At 43.6% G+C, this 23495-nt stretch overlaps 1 long non-coding RNA gene across 1 annotated transcript; it reads left to right on the forward strand.

Annotated features, from left to right (window-relative positions):
- Positions 1-4291: 4291 nt before the first annotated feature.
- Positions 4292-21148, forward strand: LOC147030909 (uncharacterized). The gene is made up of 4 exons (XR_015055820.1): positions 4292-4385; positions 4694-4833; positions 7881-7938; positions 21011-21148. It is a non-coding gene; the product is annotated as an uncharacterized LOC147030909 (long non-coding RNA).
- The last annotated feature ends 2347 nt before the right edge of the window (positions 21149-23495 follow it).

A 23495-nucleotide genomic window follows, 5' to 3' on the forward strand; every position in this document is an offset into this window, starting at 1 on the left:
CGAGAGCAAGATGGCAGCTCAATTAAGGAAAAGACGTAACGAACGGGGTACATTTATAGAAGCACATTTATTTCCACACGTATACAGTGATGCAGTCATGCAATGAATGGGGGGAGCACGCATGCAATTATACAGCCAAACAAAAGCAATGTAAAGGAGCTATGACCGTTTATTTATTATTTACACGCTTATCAGTTCTACTTATTGGACTGGGCGCCACATCTCTCACACAAAGAAAAGCAAGGAAAAACCCCCTCAAAGACAAGGGGGTAGACCGGACCTCTCGGGGTCTTTATGACATGGAGCTTTGAGGACTGAAGGAGCTCCAAGAGGCCGCGCAGGTTACCTTCACCTCGCTGGGGCGACCCGCGACGTTCCGTCCCCACGGCTGCTGGCGTAACCGCGGCTCGGCCGCGGCCTGGTGATTCGGGCCCCAGCTGGCAACGTCTGAGAGGAACGAACGGGTCTTTTCTCTTTCTGAGTTGATGCTCTCTTTAAGAACCCATCCGTCCCTTAGCGATGCTTGGACTGTTCCGAAGCCCGATCACCTCAGACCGTTCGGTGCTGGTTGGCGAGCTCTCTCCAGCTCTCTCTATGACCCGCACATGAACACAAAGCTCCGTGCGGCACAGCAGGCTTGGCCGTGCTCCCCACTCACGTCTCCTCCGCTCTCCTCAGCTTCTCCACCGACTGCAGGCTTTAGGCTCCAGGCTCCAGGCACTCCGAACCCCGACAGACACTTCACAGACTGACCGCACTTGGCATTCCGCTTGCCCTTTTATAGGGCCCGAGAGACGAGATCTGACCTTCGATCCCACACCTCTGATCTCTGACCCCCCCCCCTGCCCCGCTGGCTCCGCTCCTCTCGATCTCTTGATCCAAATTCTGAGGCGAAGCTTGCACAGAGCGGACGTGCCGAAGACAGCGACCCTGCGCGGCGAGCAGACGTGCGCGAAATCACCGACTTGCGCAGCGATGAAACCCCCGCGTCTGCCTGCAGCGAAGCGGACTCGCCGTGGCTGGCACCAAGATGGCGTCGTTTCGGAGACGAAGGTGAGGCGATGTTGTTCGTGTTGATCTATTGGGGGTGATGTGGATAAGGAGATTGTGAGGAGATGTCGTTGTTGTGAAGGCGGTTGTGGAGAGGGTGGATGGTGGTTAGCGTAGTAGAGAAGGTGGTTGGTGGTTGGCATTGCAGAGAAGGTGGTTGGTGGTTGGCATTGCGGAGAAGGTGGTTGGTGGTTGGCGTTGTTGTTGGTCCAAAATATAGATAGTAAAAGAAAAACGGCTACCTCAAATATCACAGCCCGGGTGACATGAAAAATTCTCATTAGACAACGGTGGGGAAATCCATCTGAACACAGACTTATCGGCATAACTGATCTAAGGACCTTTATGGTGCTCTGCGAATTTCCACAGCCGTAACAATATCGTTTTTGGCCCCTCCTGTCAATGGTGAAGAATCACTTTAAAATTATTGTATCCAGATCTTCACCAAAATCGAATCGATTCTTCTTTGTCACACACCCAACCTGTCCACCAAGTTTCATCCGAATCTGTCAACAACATTTTGAGGTATCATGCTCACAGGTAGACAGACAGACAACATAAGCTCTGTCCATCATCTGTTGTGGAGGTTATAAAAGACCTTGGTGAACAATTTCTTGAAGAATGATCTGTTTGTTTTGCCAGACTTCACTCGCTTTATGACTGTGATGTTTGTTTTTTTGAAACGTTCGTAACCAGCTCAAGCTGAACGTTGCAAAACTTCACCAGGGTTAAGTGCTTGTAACAAGCCTATTGGTAATATACAATTTGAAATTAGCCCATTCCATACACTAGGACAAACACCAGGAAGGTCAGGTGTAAAGTTTCCACCACTGTGTTTCATCAGGCATTTTCCACCTGGCCATCGAGAACAATGGAAAGGTGTTCCTTAAATCAAATAAGCAAAAGCCAAGTAATGGATGAGAGAGTGCGTTTTGGCTCGACCTCAGAAGGTGAACGTGCCCTCAGGTTTCACGACGGAGGTTTCGATTGTTCGACAGGAACCGGAGAGTTAATGCTCATTGTTTGAATCACAGCTAGCACCTGCCATAACAGTCAATTGAAAACAAAATTTGATCCTTGCTTGTTTCAGGTTACACTACAACTTAAACATAAAAAAATTAAAAAATAATAAATGAAAAACCTTGTTTTTATGGAGAGATTCACATTACCTGTCCCATAACTGGTTACATGTTCATGAAGGTGCCTAATTACTGGATATTACCTGTATTTAAAAAAAAAAACTTTAGTTTTTTTAAATGTACACACAAACACATGATGAACAAACGACTACTTTACACATCCTCTGGTGTTCCTTGTCATTCCATTGAAAGCACAGTTACCATCATGACATTTCCTTAATGTTTTGCAAACATTGCTGTTCTCTTGTTGGGAAACCACGATATGTGAGTAAATACAAAAAGAACTTCGTCAAAGAAGCCTCATCCTTATTATGCTGACAGGCCCAAAGCTTATTACTCTCACCCAGTTGGTCACAGCATACCCAGACTCCCTCTGCAGGAAAGCTGTCTTTACGCACTTTTTTTAGTGCTTCATCAAATTCCTCTTTTCATTCTTGGTGGAGTGAGATTGAAATCTCTGTATATGCACTGCATGAAAATAGCACTCTTCTAATTGGGACTTTCATATCAGCCTTGGGTGCTATGTGCACAACATTTCACTTTTTGGCATGTTCTGAACATTTTGTTGTCAAACACCGTTGCAATTTTAAATTTAATAATTTATTCCAAAGAAACAAGAAATGAAATCCAACAGGATGAATGTTATATTACATTCATCATGAATATGATACGCAGTACCTTCTGGCTGTTGGTGACACGATGTCTTGTGGTATCACATCCACGGATGTAATACGTCCTCCTCATATAGATCAAAGAATAACTCTGCATTTGGTTGTGCTACCAGCACACATTACCTGACTCTTTACAAAAGTTAGCATGATTTGTACCGTTCACCGGTGAATGTAATCATACAGGACAGCCCGCTTAACATCCCTTCAAAAGGACAACATATTCTGATACAGTGCCCTGCCTGTAAAGCACACCAGTAATGTGTGTGTGTGTGTGTGTGTGTGTGTGTGTGTGTGTGTGTGTGTGTGTGTGTGTGTGTGTGTGTGTGTGTGTGTGTGTGTGTCAGTGTGTCTCCTCAATAACTCCAAAACCATCAACCCTAGCAGCCTGAAACTTTGCATACATCCTGAGAAAACTCCAAGGAAGTGCAAGAGTGAAAATTGGGTGTCTGGGTTAATTAAAACACCCCTTTTGAAGATAATTAATGGTCTTATTTAATTATATCTTTTATCAGGCAATCGTCGGCCACCTCACTCAATATGGGTTCTGAAGGCATTTCCTGGGTTACCTAACTGGGGTCTGAAGCCGCCATGTTTTTTCGTCTGCTCAACCATGCCCTGACTTGGAACAGGCCGCAAGGATTTCTTTATGATAAAATTTTTTTTCACTTTCCTCACCCATGTTATCAAATGCCTGTTCATCATAGTTACGAATCATTTGGTACATTGCAATGCTTATAAACACCCAGATATGCCAGCATTTGTGGCTTTATTTCATTTCTGCCCATATGATAACCTCAAGAATCTCTTAAACTAAGAATTCCAAAATTTGAACTCAGCAGCAGTTCCGATGCTAAAAAATATTTAAAATAATGTAAAAACACAGGCAGATGAAATCTCAAAAAAACAAACAAACAAACGAGGTCAGAATGACACCACATTACGATGCCACAATACAACACCACAATCCTCTTATGTATTACCATCACGACGTCTTTTGGCATTTTACTTTTGTTGTGGGATTGTGATGGAACAACGTGAAAAGATGTTGTGATGGTAAACCACAAGAGGATTTTGGTGTCGTATTGTGGCATCGTAATGCATCGTAATGAGGTGTCATTCTGACCTTGTTTGGTTATTTTTTTGAGTTTTTTTTACATATGTTTAAATGTTTTTTTTCTTGTTTCTGCAATGTTTTAAGTCATATAATGCTTAATATTTTATGTATTTTGTTATTTTGGGGTGGATTAAATCCATCAATGTTATTAAATTGTTTTAATACTTGTTTCGGTTGATTTGGGGGGGGGGGGTTGGATATGTATCACTTTTGGAATGGCTCTTTCCATTTTCCCCTCTCCTACAATCCTGGGCTGGTTTGGTTGATTCCACATTTACGTTCGATTTCTTTTCGTGTAATAAAATGATGAATGTTTTATCTATTTTTAAATTTTAGGTTGCATGCGCTAGCCCAGAGACAAAGTAACTTCCTCGCGTTGGAATCAACATCATGGCTTCAGCAGTTAATGAGGTAAGTTTGGCTACATTTTAACATTGTTTTTAGAGGGGAAGAAGAAGAAGTACATATTGTTACTTAAGTGATGTATTCTGGCATCTTTTAAAGTCTTTGTTGTTAAGGAAACGCTTAAGATAAAAGGTGTGGCTTTTAAATGCTTATAACTTCACTCTTTAGGAGTTTGTAAGCCGATAACTGTGTACATATTTCAATGGGCAGGCATTTTTTTCCATATGTACTACCGTACTCCATGATATTGCACATGTAAAAAAATTGATGGCTCCTCAGATCGCTCCTTTGAACAGGATGCTTTGTTTTCACAGTTAGAAACACCTACTCCCTTTGGGAGCAGCCAAGGGAGAGAGTGGGGGAGGTGGAACAAATATATTTTGGGCCACGGCTCATGATTCCCTTTGTCTGCAGCTGGGGTCAGTAAACCACTTGCACTGTGGCATGTGTACAGGTGAATTTCGCAAGTTATCTCCGTCCCCACATGGGGCAGGGCAGGGGGAGGAGATCTGTTTTGGGCCCATAACCTGACCCTGCATATTACTACCACGTATGCAAAATTTGTTGTAGATGGGCACGCACTGTTGTTTTTATTTCTATGGTTTTCAGACACACACACACACACACACACACACACACACACACACACACACACACACACACACACACTCACACACACACACACTGAATTGCCTTATTTAATATAGTTGGATGTTTGCTGAAAGATCTCGGTCAGGAGAGAGCATATTCACAGCAACAGAACCACCACAGTATGGACAACAAATTAATGTTGTTAGAACTTGACCAGCGATTGCATGTGGGATGAAATCGCAGACGATCATAGTACCCAACGAACAACTTGCAGTCTGCTGTGATATTTCAAAAACACCAAGATCGGATCTTCTTTGATGAATCTGATTGATCAATTTATGCTGTGTGACGTAACTGCAAGTTGTGTTTTTACTTCCAAGGTGGGTCAACCCATGTGGCTTTTGGAAACCGAGTAGCCTGTGGCTTTATACTGAGATGGAGCGCGGGCTCATGGCCAGCCTAGTAACGTCGTCAGGAAATTGTGAATTATGTCAACCATTCAGTGAAATATTGTTCATCCACAAAATACATGAAGGTTGATGATGAAATACAATGTTGTATTTCTAAAACGAGCACATCATTTGGAAAGCTGCGAAATTGACTCTGGGACAAGGAAGCAATCAGCATTTTTACTAGAAACTGATGGTGTATGAAGAATGTTTATCTATGCTTACGGAACCTAGACAAGGTATAGCTGCCACTTCAGAAAGCTCAAATGTTTTCATCAAACTTCTTTAAGAAAAATAATGAGCATAAAGTGCCAAGATAATACCCCCGATACAGAAGTTCTCTGGAGAGCAAATATACCGAGCATCAAAGTATTTCTTGTCAAAGCTCAGCAGAGATGGTCTGGTAACCTAGTTCGTATATCTGATGAATGTGTACAAGGAAAAAACTGTTGTATGAGCTGATGAAAGAGAGTACGTTCTAAGGGCGGACAAATGAAATGCTTCAAAGACTACTGAAAATTAACATTCAAGTCTTGCAATATCGATATGAGCAACTGGGAATCTGTGACAAAAGATAGAAAAGCTTGCCATAAAACAATACATCAAGGTGCTGAAAAATACGGGGTGCAATAGATGAAAAAAGCTCCACATAATCATGCTCAGAGGAAAGTGAGACAACGAATGAAGACTCTGGATTTATCACCAAAATAGGACTGATAATTATTAACTAAAGAACACACAAATGAACATAATATTATTTACCCAGTGCATGTGTAGCAAAGGGGGGGGGGGAATAAACAATTGCTTTACTTCTGTCTGTCTATCTATCTGTCTGCTTGTCTCTCCACAGACGTCAATTTTTGATCAAGGAACTACTTAATTTCAATTGAATGCTATATTTTGAACACGAATCAGGAAACGAACCCATAGTTTAGATGCACTTTGGCTCGGAATTCATCCCGATCCCACGTTCGTAGAGAGGAGTGAGATTTTTTTTTTTCACTCTGTCTGCAGTCAACCAAAATTGAAAATCATTTCCAAACAGGAAACGAACTGTTTTTAAGGATGTCACAAAGGACACAAACAACAGGCACGAAGATCTAATGTAACATGTTAAATAAGGTGGTGTAAAAGACGGAACATCAATGGTCGTAAACTTCTGGAATTTTTATGCCTCCACTGACCAAGTCGCCGGATGCATTATGTTTTCGGGTTGTTCGTCCGTCCACGCTCGTTTTCATTGTTTTCTCTGCAACCGCTTATCTGAGTAATCTGCGACTACTCATGCGAAATGGTTTAATGATAATTATGATTTCATAGATCATGTGGTGTGACAGCCATGCTGGAAAAAAGGAAAAACTTTCGACCCCTGTATCTCAGAAACTGCTCCATGGAAAAAAATTAAACTTGGCACATGTCATGTACTCCCCATGGGAAATATGTGACTTTTTGATGATGTCGTAGGTGGCTTCGCTATAATGTCATAATTGCATACCTCAAATGCTTTATCCAATCAGTGTGAAATTTTTTGAGGGTCATCGAGTCATCATCAAAAATGATGACTTGAGGGTCATCAAAAATCTGCTTCTCTGAAACGGTTGAACAGATAGAGGCAAAACTTTACAGGCATGATCACTTATCCATCAGGAACAAAAAAGTTCTCCACATATGTATGATGTCATAGGGCACATGGTTTGGCAGCGATGATTTTTTGAGGAATAAACCTTTAAAAACCATCTTCTCCAGAGCAGCTTGACAGATCGAGGGGAAACTTCACCCACATGTTCCCCAAGTGTTGGGGATACCATTGTGTTTACAAATAAGTAATACGTCACATTGTCTGGCAGCCATATTGGATTGAACGAAAAATCTTTGAAAAACCCTTTCTCTTGAACTGCTTCTTCAATCGACATGAAATATCACAGTTATGATCATGTAGTCATGGGGAATATATGTTTTAAATTTCAACCTCATTGGACACATGGTTTGGTGGTCATAATTATTTAATATTTTGAATCTGGGTTCAGGGATTTAAATCAAACATGGTACAAGTATGTATAATGATGTAATGATGTGGGCAGAGGCATATCTGGCAACGTCGAAGAGTGCCCTTCTAATTTTTTTTTCTCCAACCTTTAAAATCTTTATTTTAATTCAATTGAATTATATACCTATTTGAATATTGGAGAACATAAATCGCCTTATTGGCATTTTCAAAAACCTTTCGTTTAGCAGTACTTGGACAAAATATCAAGGCATTTTAAATAATCTTGACCAATCAAATGTGCTGCTTGTAGACCCTACCCATGTCCTTTTTTCTTCAAACTCTGTGGGGTAAGGTGTTTTCAGAACTCTCTTGCATTATTTGTGTGTTCTTTGGAATAATTTATTAACTTGAAATACATTTTTACTTGGTGCTATTTTCTCTTCCTTTAATCTAATCAAAACTTTGATCTGTTAGGAGAGGACAGGTGTCATCTTCAAATACAAAGGACAACAAAGAATGAGTGAATATGAAGGTACTAAAACTACTTTTGGAAACTATAATATTATCATGGTCCCTGACCTTTGTGAGCAGCACATTATTTTGTTTGTTTTTTTAATGTTTTTTTTTTATTGTTCCAATGGACTATCCACCCCATTTACCAGTTATCGTGACAATGACGTCATAGCCGACCCATATAATCTTTTGAAGGCCGTTTCCTCTTAAGCTACTTTCCATGAATAATGTCAAAACGAATATATTTATTAAAAATAATTTGATGAAATGTTTTTAAAGTGGGTCACAGTGTTCTTTGGTTCTGATTGCAGCTCTTTATTTTATTTTTCATGCTCTCCATATAAAACTGTCCCAGTTGCCCACACATGCTGAAGTTTAAATGCTCATTTTGTCTTTAATGACATTTCTTTTGTCTTTCCTCCATCAGGCTTTGTTTTTATTGCCTCTGTCAACAATTAATTTTTTAATTTTCATTCCTACCTTCACGTAGTAGTTGTAGCAGTTGTAGTTGTAGTTGTAGTAGGAGCACAAAAGTGAGATATGCAATTAATAATCACATAAGCAAAAATAAAGTTCCTTGAGAATGAATGCAAAGCGCATCATTCAGGGCGCAAATCTCCGCATACCCATGCATATTCCGCTGCCTAAAACTCTGAACTGATGTGTGAGCATAACAAAGCTTTCAGCCATGCAGAACTATCTTTCACCCACACGCTGGTGATACTGGCCTTCCTCGTTTATATGAATTGCAAGTTTTGCAGAAGCCAAAATGAAATTCACAATAAGATCCCGTGACTTCCTTTTCTTCCGGACAGGATATCCAAAAATAAAAAGTGTTGGTGTTAAATGAAGCCAGAAATGTAGGGAAAGATTATTTACCAGCAGAAACATTGGTCAAAGATGAGGGCATTTCATACATACATGAGAGGTACTTTACAATGCACCACAGAAACAACATCCACCAGGAAAATTAGTGAAATGTTGCAACGGAGCTCCAGAACGAGGTGTTCGATGAAACACCATCCAACTCAGGTCATCAACTGCTCTGGGTATTGGATGAAGACGCTCCTGCTTTGGTCAAGTGGGCAGGGGAGGCAAAATAACCTCCTGCCAGGGAGGTTCTAACCAACTATGAGTGCAACAAAATGGACTGAGTGAATATATCCATCATTGACAATCCACAGGACACCCCAGCTACACCAGGGATCTAGTTCTCTGGTGTGGCTGGAGTGTCCTTTGGACTGTCGATGGTGGATTTTTTTTTCATTCCTACCTTCACCAAGCAAAGGTTGTCGTAGTGGTAATAGTATGTGCAGAGGGTCATGCTTACCTGCTCATGTTATGTGCAGAAGGTGGTTGGGAGAGATCACAATCTCATGACTTGATCATAAAGGCTGTGAACGCGCCATGATTGTCCTGTAAAGTCTGTAACCACCAGGAGGATTCTCCAAATAAGCCAGACAATCACGGGGCAAGGAATTCCTTACTTTCTGGAACATCCTGGAAGGAATTCTAATTGTCCATAATTCTATCTTTCTTGCCAGTTCCTCAGGTGAGAGAAACCCTCCATTTCCATCATCCAGGAGACCTCTCACTGTTAAGATATCCTCAGAAACCAGTTTTTCCTCACCAAAAGGAAGCTATAGTGTTGGAAAGCAGGTTTGAATAAACGTGGCAGGCCTTTACCAAGGCGAAGACCATTTGTCTTCTCCATATCAACTGCATTTCAAATCTTTCGCACTTCCTGATAAAACAAAGTCAATGTGACACACACACAAGGCTTTTGGAGGTGACGAGGAATATCTGTGTTTTGTTCATCAAAATGAGCACTTGAATGAAGAAGTATGAAGTGAGTGCACACCATTGTGCCATTGGTTTCACGTAAAGATAGCTTTGGGAAGGCTGCAGCCTGAAGGTATAAATATGGTTACAAAGCCAGGGAAAACCCTGTCTGCCCTCCACTGGAGGCAATCTCAGAACATACTATTCCAGAGCCAATCCAACAACTTCCTATGCACATTAGCCAGAATCTGGTCTGGAACACTTACACATGAAAGCCTGAACAACAGCTTGGGAATGACAAACTGCTCAATTTAAAGGGGAACCCAAACACTCAGACCACTTCGATCCTAATCTATCCCTTGATGTCTTACAACAAAGATATTAAGTCTTTTTCTGATTTGCTATTTATAAAGTAAGGAATTTTGCAATTAAAAATCGAAATCTTCTTCTTCACGCTTAGCCGTAACATCACACTGGAAGTCTACCGCCATATTTTTACTGTCTATGGCCCTGTTCTTCATTGCATGGCCCGCGAGCCACTGGCGGCCCCTGGGATCCGAAAGTGCGGCCCTTGACTAAAGTCGAAATTGTGCGTCTGATACACAAATGTCAAAGCACGTCATCATCATCATCTGCCATAAATGCAATCAAGTAGACCCAATGGTTTCAAATGAGTTCCAACACGAAGCATAAAAGTAACATCACTACATCAGGATATAGTTGCAATATACAAATAATAACGCTGGCAGCCCAGTTAACTACAACAAAGAAGAGTATGTGGAGGTGGGGCCAAACAGCAGCCATTATGGAGTCCTGCAGGTGGTGTGGCGGCTCTCACACTGATGTCTTCTCGAAAACGTGCCCCCCATCTAAAACAATCGTGAAGATCACTGGTCTATAGGTTGCACGATTTAATGCAAACGGCGAATAGTATTCGATTTTCCACAAATACGCAGAGTCGATGTATCTGCCCTTATAGTGGTTCTCCGGTGATACAAACCAAGATGGTTTGATGCTATACCAATGGCCGAAACACCCTAAGTTTGCCAGAAGTTGGACGAGGTCTATCCTAAATACCCGAGTGTGGATCGGGCCTTCAAAATGTTTGCTTTTGTGCCCGGAACATGTTACAGAGCACGTTATGAAACAACAGATATGGCTAGATGTTGTGGTTATCTGCCACGATTGAGAGAGGATGCCATCCACGTGATTAAGCGGAAGAAACAGTCATCACTCGAAACTGTAACACCATCTCTGTACACGGTTGAGCTACCAGCACATGCACACGGGCGATTTGAGCGGTGAATCAAACACCCATGTACGCCTGCCGGTGACCGATCTCACCTCATTGGATGTACTAGCTCACACCACCGTTAGCTTGCCATACGCATCTGAAAACCTCAAAAACCGAGATTCCAGTGTCTCAGATGCCATCGTATCAACTCTGAGATCCAATAAATTACCACCCAAGGAAAATTTGAATTCAGAACCATCGGCATTCAAGAAAAGAGCGTGAATGAGGGTTTGTATATCTGAAATGTGTGTAGTTTGTATGTCTGTGTGTCCACCGGGGTGGGACATCGACAAAGCACAGCACGGACACGACTACAGACACAAGTGGCATCCCAGGAAAGTATGAAACGGGACAATCCCATGACATACAGAACAGCTGTGTTGATAGACAGATTAAACCCCCTTCTGAGAGATAGACAGATTAAACCCTCAAATATTTAAGTTGATCATGACCCTCCATTTTTGCAGGTATGATGGCCTGGAGGTACGCACATTCACCATTAAGCTGTCTTGCCTGGGTTTGAATCTCACCCCAGCTACAAACTGTCATCCCGGTGTTTCACAGGCAGGGTGATTTATTAATGTGTGTGCCATCCCTCGGATGGACATTAAACTTGACGTCTTGTCTGTCAGTATTAGTTGGTGGGTGTTAAAGACCCAACAGTGTCCTTCACGGAGAGTCGGTGAGCTATTGCCAATTTCTCAATTCCTGCCCTGACTTCTTGTGTCGGAGTGGTGACTTGTCCAGGAACCCAAGCTAAAGAAACTGCTTCGGCAGCACCAACGCCCTGTAGCGAGCGTGGTTCTTGATTACTTGACTCCGTGGCTCTTCCACGAAGATGCTGTTGAGTAGATCTGCTGATAGTTGTAAATATCTCAGACTACCTGCAAAAACATCAACATCATCTGCATCAGTGGAAATAATGAAAGGAACATTAATGTGCGGAAACCCAATTCCACTTCATGTCTGCCTCGGCAAACAGAGGAATGGTTCAATGAATAGGGAATAAAGCTGATCCAAAAGGGGACACCTCTGATGGAGAGCATAAATTATTATTTTTTTAAATATGCAATGTCAGGGTTCGTGTAAGAGAGAAAACACACAGAATGTATAACAAGGGGAGCAGGAGACAAGAGGGAAGCACAAAACAGTGTGGAACAGAGACATAAGGAGATCTGTGGAAGGGAGAGGGGTGGGGTGGGGTACATGGGGTAAACAAGGTGGACACTACAGGGACTTTCAGGAAGGAAAGCAGGGAATGTGAAGGAGGTTGGTTTGAGGTGGATTAATGGGGGTAGAAAAGATCGAGGATTTGGATGGGGGTTGAGAAGAGGTGGTGGTGAACATATATTTTGAAGACCTGGAGGGAAGAGTGGGATTGAAGAGAGTGTGGGAGTTTGTTCCAAAGGCGGGAAAAAAAAGAGGAATGAAAGAGTGAAGGTGAGCAGTGATTCTTGATTTTGGTAGTTTTACCAGAAGGGGTTGCTGGCGGACCTTGAGACAGCCCTGTGGAAATATGGGGGGCACATATCTCACACAGAGCAGGGGAGGGTGGGGTGAGGCCGGAGAGTAGATGGTAGAAGACAGAAAGACCACCGACCTGCTTGCGGTGAAAGAGTGACAGACCCAAAGACTCAGCCTCATTGCGGGAGATACCAATGATCCTAAATGCCTTGGTCTCCACAGCGTGAAGCCGAGAAAGGTGAGAGGCAGGAGCACCAGCCCAGAGGGGGAGAGCAGTACTCCATCGGATGAAAGCTTTGTACGTGGTCAGTAGCTCAGGTGTGCCAAGGAAGTAGTTTGCTCGACGGAGGATGCCATTTTTCGACGAGATAGCTCAAAGTGAAGTACGTTACCACATACTCCGATACTATATACGTTTTGTTTTTTTTATCGTAACAAGTGCTGTACACATCGTTCATCAATATTTGGCTCCGAAGGAACACTGTTTTCGAAGAGTTAGGACCCTAATTATCTCTCTGTAAATATGTATTGGTTACATCAACATGAAGAGTTGCTGGGGTAAATGTTGGGACGGGGTATTACAAGTCCTACTAAAACCTCCAATTCTGGGGAATTAACCCATCTGCAAGGATGGGTTCTTCGATAGTCAATATCAATGGTTCCCCATCTGATCCCCAAATAAAATCTAACATATTTCCCAAAACTGAAGTTAAACTAACTGGTCTATCATTCTAAAATTCTTCTCGGGATCCTTCCTTAAATAACAGCGGTGTTGCATTTGCTACTTTCCAATCCTTTGGTACCTGTCCTGACGACAGTGAGCTGTTAAATATATTGGTTGCTATCACGCGTATCTGTTCTACCATTCTCCCCCCTCCACCCCTCCTCCAATACTTTTGGATACACATTATCTGGTCCTGAAGTTTTTTATCTTCTCCTTGCTTTCATCGCTGTTTCTTTACTTCCCCCACACCTTTGTGGAACTCCACTGAAAGCCCTTCCTCACCTCCGAATGAGATCCTCTCAACCACTGGAAACATATGCTCTGAACATTCATTGTGAACATGACCAATACATCATAATACAAAGGATGTATGACTTGAGAACAGTGACTTATGGTGTATTATCAAAGTTACAAACAGTACGTGATCGATGGATGATATAAACGTGATGGTGTTCTGAACTCTGATTGTGTCTTGCACCGAGGTTCTTTCAAGGCCCCCGTTTACATGTTTGACCGTTGCATGTACATTGAGAGCTGGGGATACGGTGGCTTTGGTCATGTTTTATAACTTTCTAAACCCTCTTTAACCAATCTCTTTGTGCAAACTCTTACGTCTGAGACACACCGTTACAAGTGCCTGTTAACAGCGTCATCTGGTGGCTGGATCAGGTGTTTGTCCTTTTTTGTGGAATGATTTCTCCATCTGTTCTCTCCTTCGGCCTGTAAAATAATGATGTTTAAAAAAGCAATTTTTTTTTCACTTTTAAGGGTTGGCCTGTTAGTGTTCCCATCTGAACCCAAAGCCCCTGATGCATTGAATCAGATTCAAGTCCTCTTTGTGTTTGTTAATTGTCTTTGCCATCTTTGCCAGGCATGCAAGCTCCTCCATTAAACCTCGATCAATACAAAAACAACAACAGTATAACCTTCCAAAGTTATATCTAAAATGGCTAAGTTAAATTTATCATTTCTGGTAACACAGGACACTATCAGGAGGAACTTGCACCTATTCCTGTGTAAGATGTTTACATTCAACGAGTGGCCAATTTGGATGAACGAGTTCAATTCACGGTATGGGTTCCACACCAGCAGGAGTTGCGACCGCTAGTGCAGCGACTCGAGTAAAAGTGAGCGGCAAGCAATCGAAAGGTGCACCCGAGTTCGCTCGATCAGATGATTTTGATGATGATGTCTCGTGTTCAGACATGTTCCTTGGCAGCAGTTTGTCTGCGAATGAGTCGGTTAATGTTGACGATGATAAAAATGTTGGACAGATTATTCTCAATTCAATGATTGAAAAAAAAAATGGAACTGACTTCTCCTTTCAAAGCAAGAGGCAGGTGGTCCCCCTTGGAACAAGAACAGCAGTAAATGTTGATGATGAATCTGTGCAGGTTGATCCACAACTCCTTTTTCGTTGACGAGATTTAATGGCTGCTATCGGATCGCAGCACGACCCTGCATCTGTCTTCAAGTACGATTTGTGCACTCACCCACCTGCCCTCTTTGATCACTCTTCCCGTCCACAGGAACCCAACAAGTCAGCACTTGCTGATTCATTGTGGGAACTGGGCGAGAATGAAAATGAACCAATACTTTTCGATGATGTCCAATGTGTACGTGATGGGGGTGCTCTTTTAAAGCGTTGGCCATGGCCACAGGGAGAGATATTTGAAACTGTTTGTGAAAGGAAAGTGAACTACATCTCCAGCACTTATGGAAAAGCCTCAATAGGTTTTGATGGGTATGAAAACGGTCCAACTATCAAAGATGCAACACATCAGATATGTGGTCATGGATCAGAACCAAATGTTGTACTTACCCCCCACGACAGTTGTCGCTTTAAAGGAAAAGGATTTCCTCGCCAACAAATCTAACAAAGAGAGATTCCTCTCCATCCTGAGCTCCTTTCTCTAAAAAGCTGGATGTTTAAGAATTCATGCGAAGGTAGATGCCGATGTGTTGATCGTCCAAAGTGTTGTTCATTCTGCGAAGTCAGTGGACACCATCCTTGTTGGAGACGACACCGATTTACTGGCATTGCTCCTCCATCATGTTGACATGGAAAGCCATGAGGTGTGTTTTGAACCGAAACCAAAGCCAAATGCAAGGAAAATATGACTATGGAACATTAATAAGTTGAAGGTCAAACTAGGATCACATGTCTGCTCAAACGTGTTGTTTGTTCATGCTCTACTTGGCTGTGACACAACATCCAGACCATGTAGCATCGGAAAATCTGTTGCACCGAAGAAACTTCAACGCAACGATGAATTCTCTAAAATCACCGAGGTCTTTATGCAGGACATTTCCACGAAGGATGATATCATCAAAGCCATGGAGAAGGCCCTTGTGCTTCTGTACAATAGTGATGAAGATGAGGGCCCAGATGCTTTACAGTACAAGCGGTTTCAAGAAAAAGTTGCAAATGGTGGAGTGTGTTGAGGCAAATAATTTGCCACCAACTTCTGCTTCAGCGAAGTACCAGTCTTGGAGTGTATTACCAGGTTCAGGACTGGAGGGGAGAAGCTAGACATTTAGAACCAGAGGAATGGGATGGAAAAATATTGAAGGCTGGCCATCTCCTGTAAAAATCTGACCTTCCGCCTGCACCAAAGGAACTCCTCTGCTTATTCAGATGCAACTGCAAGACAGGTTGTGGTCCACAGAGGTGCACCAACAAGAAACATGGCCCAGACCGCACATCCGCATGCAGTAGATTTCAAAGGACTCAGTTGTTCGATTTCAACAGAGCTCCTCAATAACAATGACTTGGAACAGTGAAGAGTGAAAAACATCTTTTTGTGAGCAACGGATCGAGAAACCTTTTCCACTATGTTTGTATGTTTGGTTACAAAGTTATTGGAAAAAGACTTTCGGTAAAGGCGGAAGTCAGTTTGAATGTTAATGCATTTTTTTTGACCCTTTTCCACTCAATGTATTTGTATAACTTTTAGTATGATGTTCTTGGGGCTCAGCTGAAGCACATCCAGGTGAAAAAAAAAATTATTTTGCATTTTGTTCTTGGCCAAACCACAGTTTGACTGAACCAAATGGACCCTTGTAATACACACACAGGGGATGCAAGTTTTAATGTAACGACTACCTCAAGCCCGGTTGAATATAAATGGGAGGACTGGGAAGACTGGAGCAAATGGACAAAGAAACTTCAAGGCAACGGTGAGGGGAGAAGGTGAAGAAAAAAAAATGAGATGTGGAGGAGGAGTCAGGGGTCTGTGAGATGGTGGGATTGCGCTTGCTCATCAGCTGTCGGGCGTGAAGCTCGTCGTCCTTCTGCAAATGCACGCACGCAGCATGAACAGGCTGGTGCTATCTGGTGCCCATGCTGCTTCTTTTCTTTGGCCATTCTCCTACTCTTGTTCTGTGCAACAAATTATATGCCTGCGCGTGCTTCCTCTTATGATCCCCTTTACATGAGCAGCCATTTCCAGAGGCTCTGCATTGGGAGAGGTAAAGGGTGATGGACGTACTACCAATCTAAAATTCTTGCATAAGCATTGATTAAACTGTTCATTTCTGGTGAAGAAGTCCAAAAGAGTGTTTTTAAAGGGAGATGACCCAAGGAAATGTTCTTTGGTGATGTTTTCATTCACGAACTGGTGAACTGTTGCTCGTTTGAACTTGCGGTGCCATACTGCTGCTGCTGGATGGCAAGATGGCATGGAGGTGTGCACACTCACCTCTAAGCTGTCTAGTCTGGGCAGGGTGATTCATCAATGTGTGTTACGTCCCTCCGAAAGATGATAAATGGGTGTCCCATATGCCAGTATTCGTTGGTGGATGTTAAAGATCCCACAGTGTCCTTCTAGAACAGTAGGCGAGCAATTGCTGCCCTAACTAGTTAAGCGAATGGCAGGTTTGGCCGGCCGTCTCGTGATGGACTTGGGCCAAAATCTTCACCCGGCCAACACCACAATAACGTGGAAATTATTGTGACTGTTGAAGAACATGCTTGCCACTGCTACAGCATTATTTGGAGAATATTAGACAGAAACCCTCATGCATGAGACCTTTAACACACACTTGTATTGCATTGGTGATTTGCGACTCGAGTGGTAATTTTTAGGAACACTGAAACTCGGACTTGCTCCTTGGATTCTCACACTTGGTGTGAAACTCAACACTGTACTTTGCTTTGTCACTTGACACTTTGATGAAGAACTCACAACTTTTATTCACATGTGTCGAATCCTTTAATTGGGTGTGTGCCTTTGGTTTGTATCTCCAAATGCGGGTTTCGGAAGGTGGAACAGAGTCCTCCCAAGTCCTGGAGTATTGTCCTCCATTTCAGTAAAGGATCATGATTCATGGACCAATTTGTGATGTTTTCTTGTTCTCAAAGTTTTCTTCCAAGAGCTCTGTTGAGGATTGTCATCGAGCCCTGGACATCCTCCAACTGCGGTTTGTTTGTTGTAATATTCCCAGAGATGGTTTTTAACATCTCTGTGAGGTTCTTTTTATCATTGTCATCACTCCAACAATCACGGGTGCAGTTTTGGATTTCTTCAACTTCCAGGATCTTTTCACTTCATTTCTAAAATATTGGTATTTGGTCATTTTCTTGATTTCTGAGTTATTTCAGCCAAAATCGCTGGGTACTGACCCTTCAATTAACAATGCCTTATTATCCTTTTGTCCCTCAGTACTATATCCAGTCACAATGCTTGTTTTCTATGTTCACGCTCGATGGAATCATGAGGTCGAACGTGAGCATGACCTTGTTTTCAGTGATTGCTTTTTTTTTTTTGGGGGGGGGGGGGTTGTATCCATTGCCGAGGCTCTTATGAGAGCGAACGCGGGGGGGGGGAGGGGGAAGGACAAAACAGTGGGGAACAGAGACATAAGGAGATCTGTGGAAGGGAGAGGGATGGGGTGGGGAACATGGGGAATACAAGATGGACATTACAGGGGCTTTCAGGAAGGAAAGCAGGGAATTTGAAGGTGGTGGGCTGGGTGGATTATCGGGGGTAGAAAATATCGAGGATTTTGATAGGGGTTGATAAGAGGTGGTGGTGAACAGCTGTTTTGAAGGCCTGGATGGAAGAAAGGGATTGAATAGAGTGAGGGGGTTTATTCCAAAGGTGGGGGGAAAAGAGGAATGAAAGAGTGAAGATGAGCAGTGATTCGTGATTTTGGTAGTTTTACCAGAAGGGGGTTGTTGGCGGACCTTGAGCACCCTGAAAAAATGTGGTGGGGACAAATCGCAGAGAGAGAGCAGGGGGGGGGGGCAAGGCTGGAGAGGACACGGTAGAAAACAGAAAGACCACCGACCAGCCTGCGGTGAGAGAGTGAGAGGCCCAAAGACTCAGCCTCATTGCAGGAGATGCCAATGACCTGAAATGCCTTGGTTTCCACAGCAGGAAGCCGAGAAAGGTGGGAGGCAGGAGTACCAGCCCAGAGGGGAGTGCAGTACTCCATCAGGCTGCGGACAAAAGCTTTGTAAGTGGTCAGGAGCTCAGGTGGGCCGAGGAAGGACTTTGCACGACGGAGGATTCCCAGTCGGCGACTGGCTTTGGAGGCAAGGTTTGAAATGTGGCTTTCCCAGGAAAGGTCATGGCAGATAGTGAGATGCAGAAGCTTGAAAGGAAGGACTTCTTCCAGAGGATTGTTGAGAAAGTGGATGGGGGGGTTCAAAACGGTTCTTTTGGAGAGACATAGTGAGAGTGTGAGATTTGTCCGGATTGAAAGATATGTTCCACATGTTGGACCAGTTTGTGATTTTATCCAGATTTGCAGAGAGAAGAAGTTGCTGCTTGCCGGTCTGAGGAATGACATGGTTCAGCAGAGGGTGGAGTCATCAGCAAATAGGTAAAGAGGATTTTTCAGAGAGTCAGAGAGATCATTGATGAAAACCATAAAAAGAACAGGGCCCAGAACACTACCTTGAGGAACTCCAGCCTGGACAGGAAGAGGGGATGAGAGAATTCCATCTCGGGCCACACATTGGCTGTTGTCGGAGAGGAAGTCTGTGAGCCATGAGTGGAGATGGCCTTGGATACCATAGGAAGATTTTGGTGAGCAGGGCGGGATGCCAGAATGTTTCAAAAGCACGCGATATGTAGCTTTGAACCGCAAGGGGTGCGCGCCGTCTCTCTGAAGGATACAGATGAGATAGTGGGGCAACTTAGCATAACAATTGTGCATTTTGTGAGGAAAGAACCAAATTTGGCACACTCGTAGCTTATCAAATTATGAACAGATTTGGATATTGGGCCATCTCAAAATTTTTGATGGCAGTGGAAAATGGCTGCCACAACCATCAGCGGCTGAATTTGAGATGGCCCAATATCCAAATCTGTTCATAATATGTTAGGCTACTAGTGTGCCAAATTTGGTGCTTTCCTCACAAATTGCACAGTTGTTATGCTAAGTCGCCCCACTATCTCCTCTGTATCCTTCAGAGAGATGGCGCGCACCCCTTGTGGTTCTGTTGAAGGCAGGATCTCTCAATCTCGAGCTCACGCTGTCCGAATGCACCGCACCCTTACCCTCTCTCAGGGGGAGGGGGGACGCCTCTGCCCTCCCCGCTCTCCCTCACTGGATGGTTTTGGCGTGCACAATCGCTCGTCGCCCTGTCACTGCCCAAACGAGCGGCAAGTCCGTTGATTGGCCCGGGGGCGTGGTGCTGTCATGCGGACCCCTTTCTCCCTGTCACGGGATCTGATTGGCTGAGCGGCGGTCACCCCACCCGTAGCACGCTGATTGGTCGAGGGCCGCCGCGAGGCTCCTCCTTTAACTCAGCCCACCAAACAGGTGGAGGAACATTATTCTGTGTGGGCTCCGCGCACCAAACAGCCAGCGGAACTTTATTCTGCGTTGGCTCCGCCCACTTACGTGCTGACACGCACATAGGCAATGGCATTGGCCAGAATGAGGTGAAGGTGATGCTGGCGTTGTCGTAGTTATGAGGGGTGTAAAGAATGAAAGAAAACCCCGACTATCAAAGTAACTCACCGCGCAAGTACATTCATTCACCCATTAAACGAGGGACGGGGACCCAAACTAAAGACACATACTTACCGATATAACTCTTCTAGAGGACTTGTATGTTGAGTGCTCAAGGCTTCCAGATTCGCAACAATATCATGTTGAAAGCTTTGCACGTGCACACAAGACATGCTTCAGGCCTCTGGCTTCATGGCTCGTACAAATAATTATGTGGGCTTCATTTATTTAAATAAAACTGCTTACAATACTTTCATGTTTTTTTCTTTACTGAAAGGTCCAACCAGATGTATTCAATAAAAATCACTTCTGCACCTGTTTGTCTGTCTGTGAGTCGGATATCTCAAAACGTTATTGATGAATTTGGATGAAACTTGATGGATAGGTTGGGTGTGTGACAAGGACAAAGTGGTTCGATTTTGGTGAAGATGTAGATCCGGATTCTAAAATTTCTTAAGTTATTCTTCACCATTGAGAGATGGTCAAAAACGATAAATAACATGATGTTTCAAAAAGTTGTGGACAGATTATGATCAAAGTAGGTGGATGAGTTGGGAAGGTGAAAAGTATCTGCCAACCTCTCCATAATTATTCGCTGTGGCTTTTCTGTGGGATGGAATACCAGAGACCTTAACTTGAGACCTTTTGTGCTTTTGAAATTTTTTGGTTTTAATGGAAAGTTGTACATGAGTTATTGTGGCCTGGTTGGTGTAACATAAGTTTTGTGACATCTCTTGAGAATTCTCGTGTTGACTTACATTAATGATTCGAAAATCAGTTTCTAAAACGTTTTTGTTGTTTGTGCATTGCACATTTTGTGATGTGAAAAGATTAATTGTGGATTTGTTGCTTTGGCCACAGATTATGCAGCTTGAAGAAGAACTGCAACGTTGTCAGCAGCGTGAGACCGAGTTCAAAAACAAGCTCTCTTCATTGCTGAATCGGCCAGAGCCGATCGACATTGCCAAAGGTCTTTATGTAAGCTCCAACAAAAAGTTGACATTTGAAGAATACTTGTGTGCTTGCTTTGTTTCGTGGTGACCGAAATAAAGAAGTACATTATATCACAATTGCAAATGTTTCATAATTTGCATGTCACTCTGCAGGTGCAGGTGTAATTATATAAATGTGTGCGTCAACACACACACACACACACACACACACACACACACACACACACACACACACACACACACACACACACACACACACACACACACGTTCTCATGTGATCAGGCAGCTATCCTTGACACAGTGTCGTTAAGGGTGAACCGTGAGATTGTCGAGGCCTGGTACTCCTGTAAAAACTCCATCAACCGACACATCGACTTGAACTCACCAGCCTCCGCGAGCAGGGCACAGATTGGCTTGCTTTTGAAAGCACCCAGACACAACCGTATGCTTTGGCTTGAATGGTTTCCAGCTTTTTGCGGTTGGTTTTGCACATGCCCCAAAAGGCCTGACTGCCGTCATCCTATTGGGAGCGGATGAGGGTTTTATTTTGGAGAAGGAGACTTCCCTGACGAGCTTCCCAACATGTACCGACAAGACTTCGTCGAAGGTGAAGGCCTTTGGCACATCTGGTGCCAACTGTTTTAGTATGGGGGCTCCAGGTAAGGCACTGATCGAAAGTAACTCCAAGAAAGGATACATCGGGGGAAGTTTTAATGGAATTCCCATCAATTTTTATTCATAAGTCCTTGACCTTCCTTTTACGAGAGAAAATAATGAACTTGTACTTGGGTCCAGAAATCGAGAAACTCCATTTTTGGGCCCACTGCTGAATCCTGTAGACCTCCCCCTGGTGGTTTTTTGGCCACAAACTGAAGGTTTCTGCTCCGGGTCCACAGAGCAACAGCATCCGCAAATGGAGATATCCTGCTGTGGGACACAAAAGAGGTGGCAGCATCATCTATCATGATGTTAAAAAAGGTGGGACGAAGACAGCTACCCTGGGGGATACCATTGACCATGGGAAACACAGAAGAAAGGGCTTGACCAACTCTCACTTGGAAAGTTCTATTGGATAGGAAATCACGGATTCACCAGAACATTCTGCCATTGATGCCTATTCTGTGTATCTTGCACAGGAAGCCTTCTTTCCAGACTGAGTCGAAGGCCTTGTAGATGTCGAGGACTACACTGACGAAGGACTCTCGATTGTTTAATGCTTGTTTGATGTCATTGACAAGTGAAGCAATGTGATCAGTGGTGGAACGACCCTTTCTGGAACCACATTGATACTTGTACAGTAGGTTGTTCTTCTCCAAAAAGAAGACCAGGCATTGGTTGACCATCTTCTCCATTAATTTGCTGACCACCGAAATGAGAGCAATTGGTTGGTCGGAGTATGGGTTAGTTAGAGGGATATTTCCCGGCTTTGAAGATAGGAATGACAACAGAGTGTTTCCACTCGTGGGGAAACTTGCCGAAAGACCAGTCCTTGTTAAAAAATTTCAAGAACGCACCCTGCACCTTATCGTCCATTTGCTTGAACACACTGTAGGTTAGGTGGTCAGGACCAGGAGGCCTGTCCTTGGATCTTGAAATGGCCAGCTTCAGTTCCCAAAATGAAAAGTCCAGGTTGAGTGTGGAGCTCACTTGGCAGGTGTCATAGATGATGGCTCTATGTTGATGGGCGAATTGGCGTTTGTGAGCGATGAGTGTTGGGTTCATGTCATTGCCCCCCATGGGATATGAGAAGAGAGCTCCCAAGGTAGAGGCCTTGTCACCGTTCAGACTGAGGATTTTATTGTTGTTGGTAAGCACAGGGATCAGTCTTCCTCCATCTTTGCTCCCGTTCAAACGTTTGACTCTCCTCCAGATGGTATGAAGAGAGACATCTGGGTTTATGGATGCACAAAAGGAGCACCAAGACAATATCTTGGCTCACTTGATTGCTCGCTGGGCTTGAGCTCTTCTCATTTTGAACTCCAAGACATCGAGGACCAACAGGGATTTCCTTACTCTTTTGAGAGCAGAACTCCTCACCATGATCGCCTGCTTACATTCATCATTCCACCAGGGGACTTGAATTTTCCGACCAACTGAACTTTTGTGGAAGGGTTTTGAATCCAGGGCAATGGACTTCATGGTATTGACTAAATTACTGTTAAAATGGTCATTGTCTTCATTGGAATGCCCATTTGTGACTTCCTCAGAGCAGCGGCATGAAAATTGCACCCACTTGGCTGAAGAAACATTCCATGAGGGGCATCTGTCCAAATCAACTGGGTCCCTATCCAATTTGAGGCTGGTGATCACCAGAAAGTGATCGCTCCCCAGATTGTCAGAGTGAACCTGCCATTCACACCTCACAGCTACAGAGGAGACAAAGGTGAGGTCA

This window comes from Eptatretus burgeri, chromosome 3, assembly GCF_056783735.1.
Source record: "Eptatretus burgeri isolate ZD-2024b chromosome 3, Ebu_testis_v1, whole genome shotgun sequence".
NCBI classification, from domain to species: domain Eukaryota; kingdom Metazoa; phylum Chordata; class Myxini; order Myxiniformes; family Myxinidae; genus Eptatretus; species Eptatretus burgeri.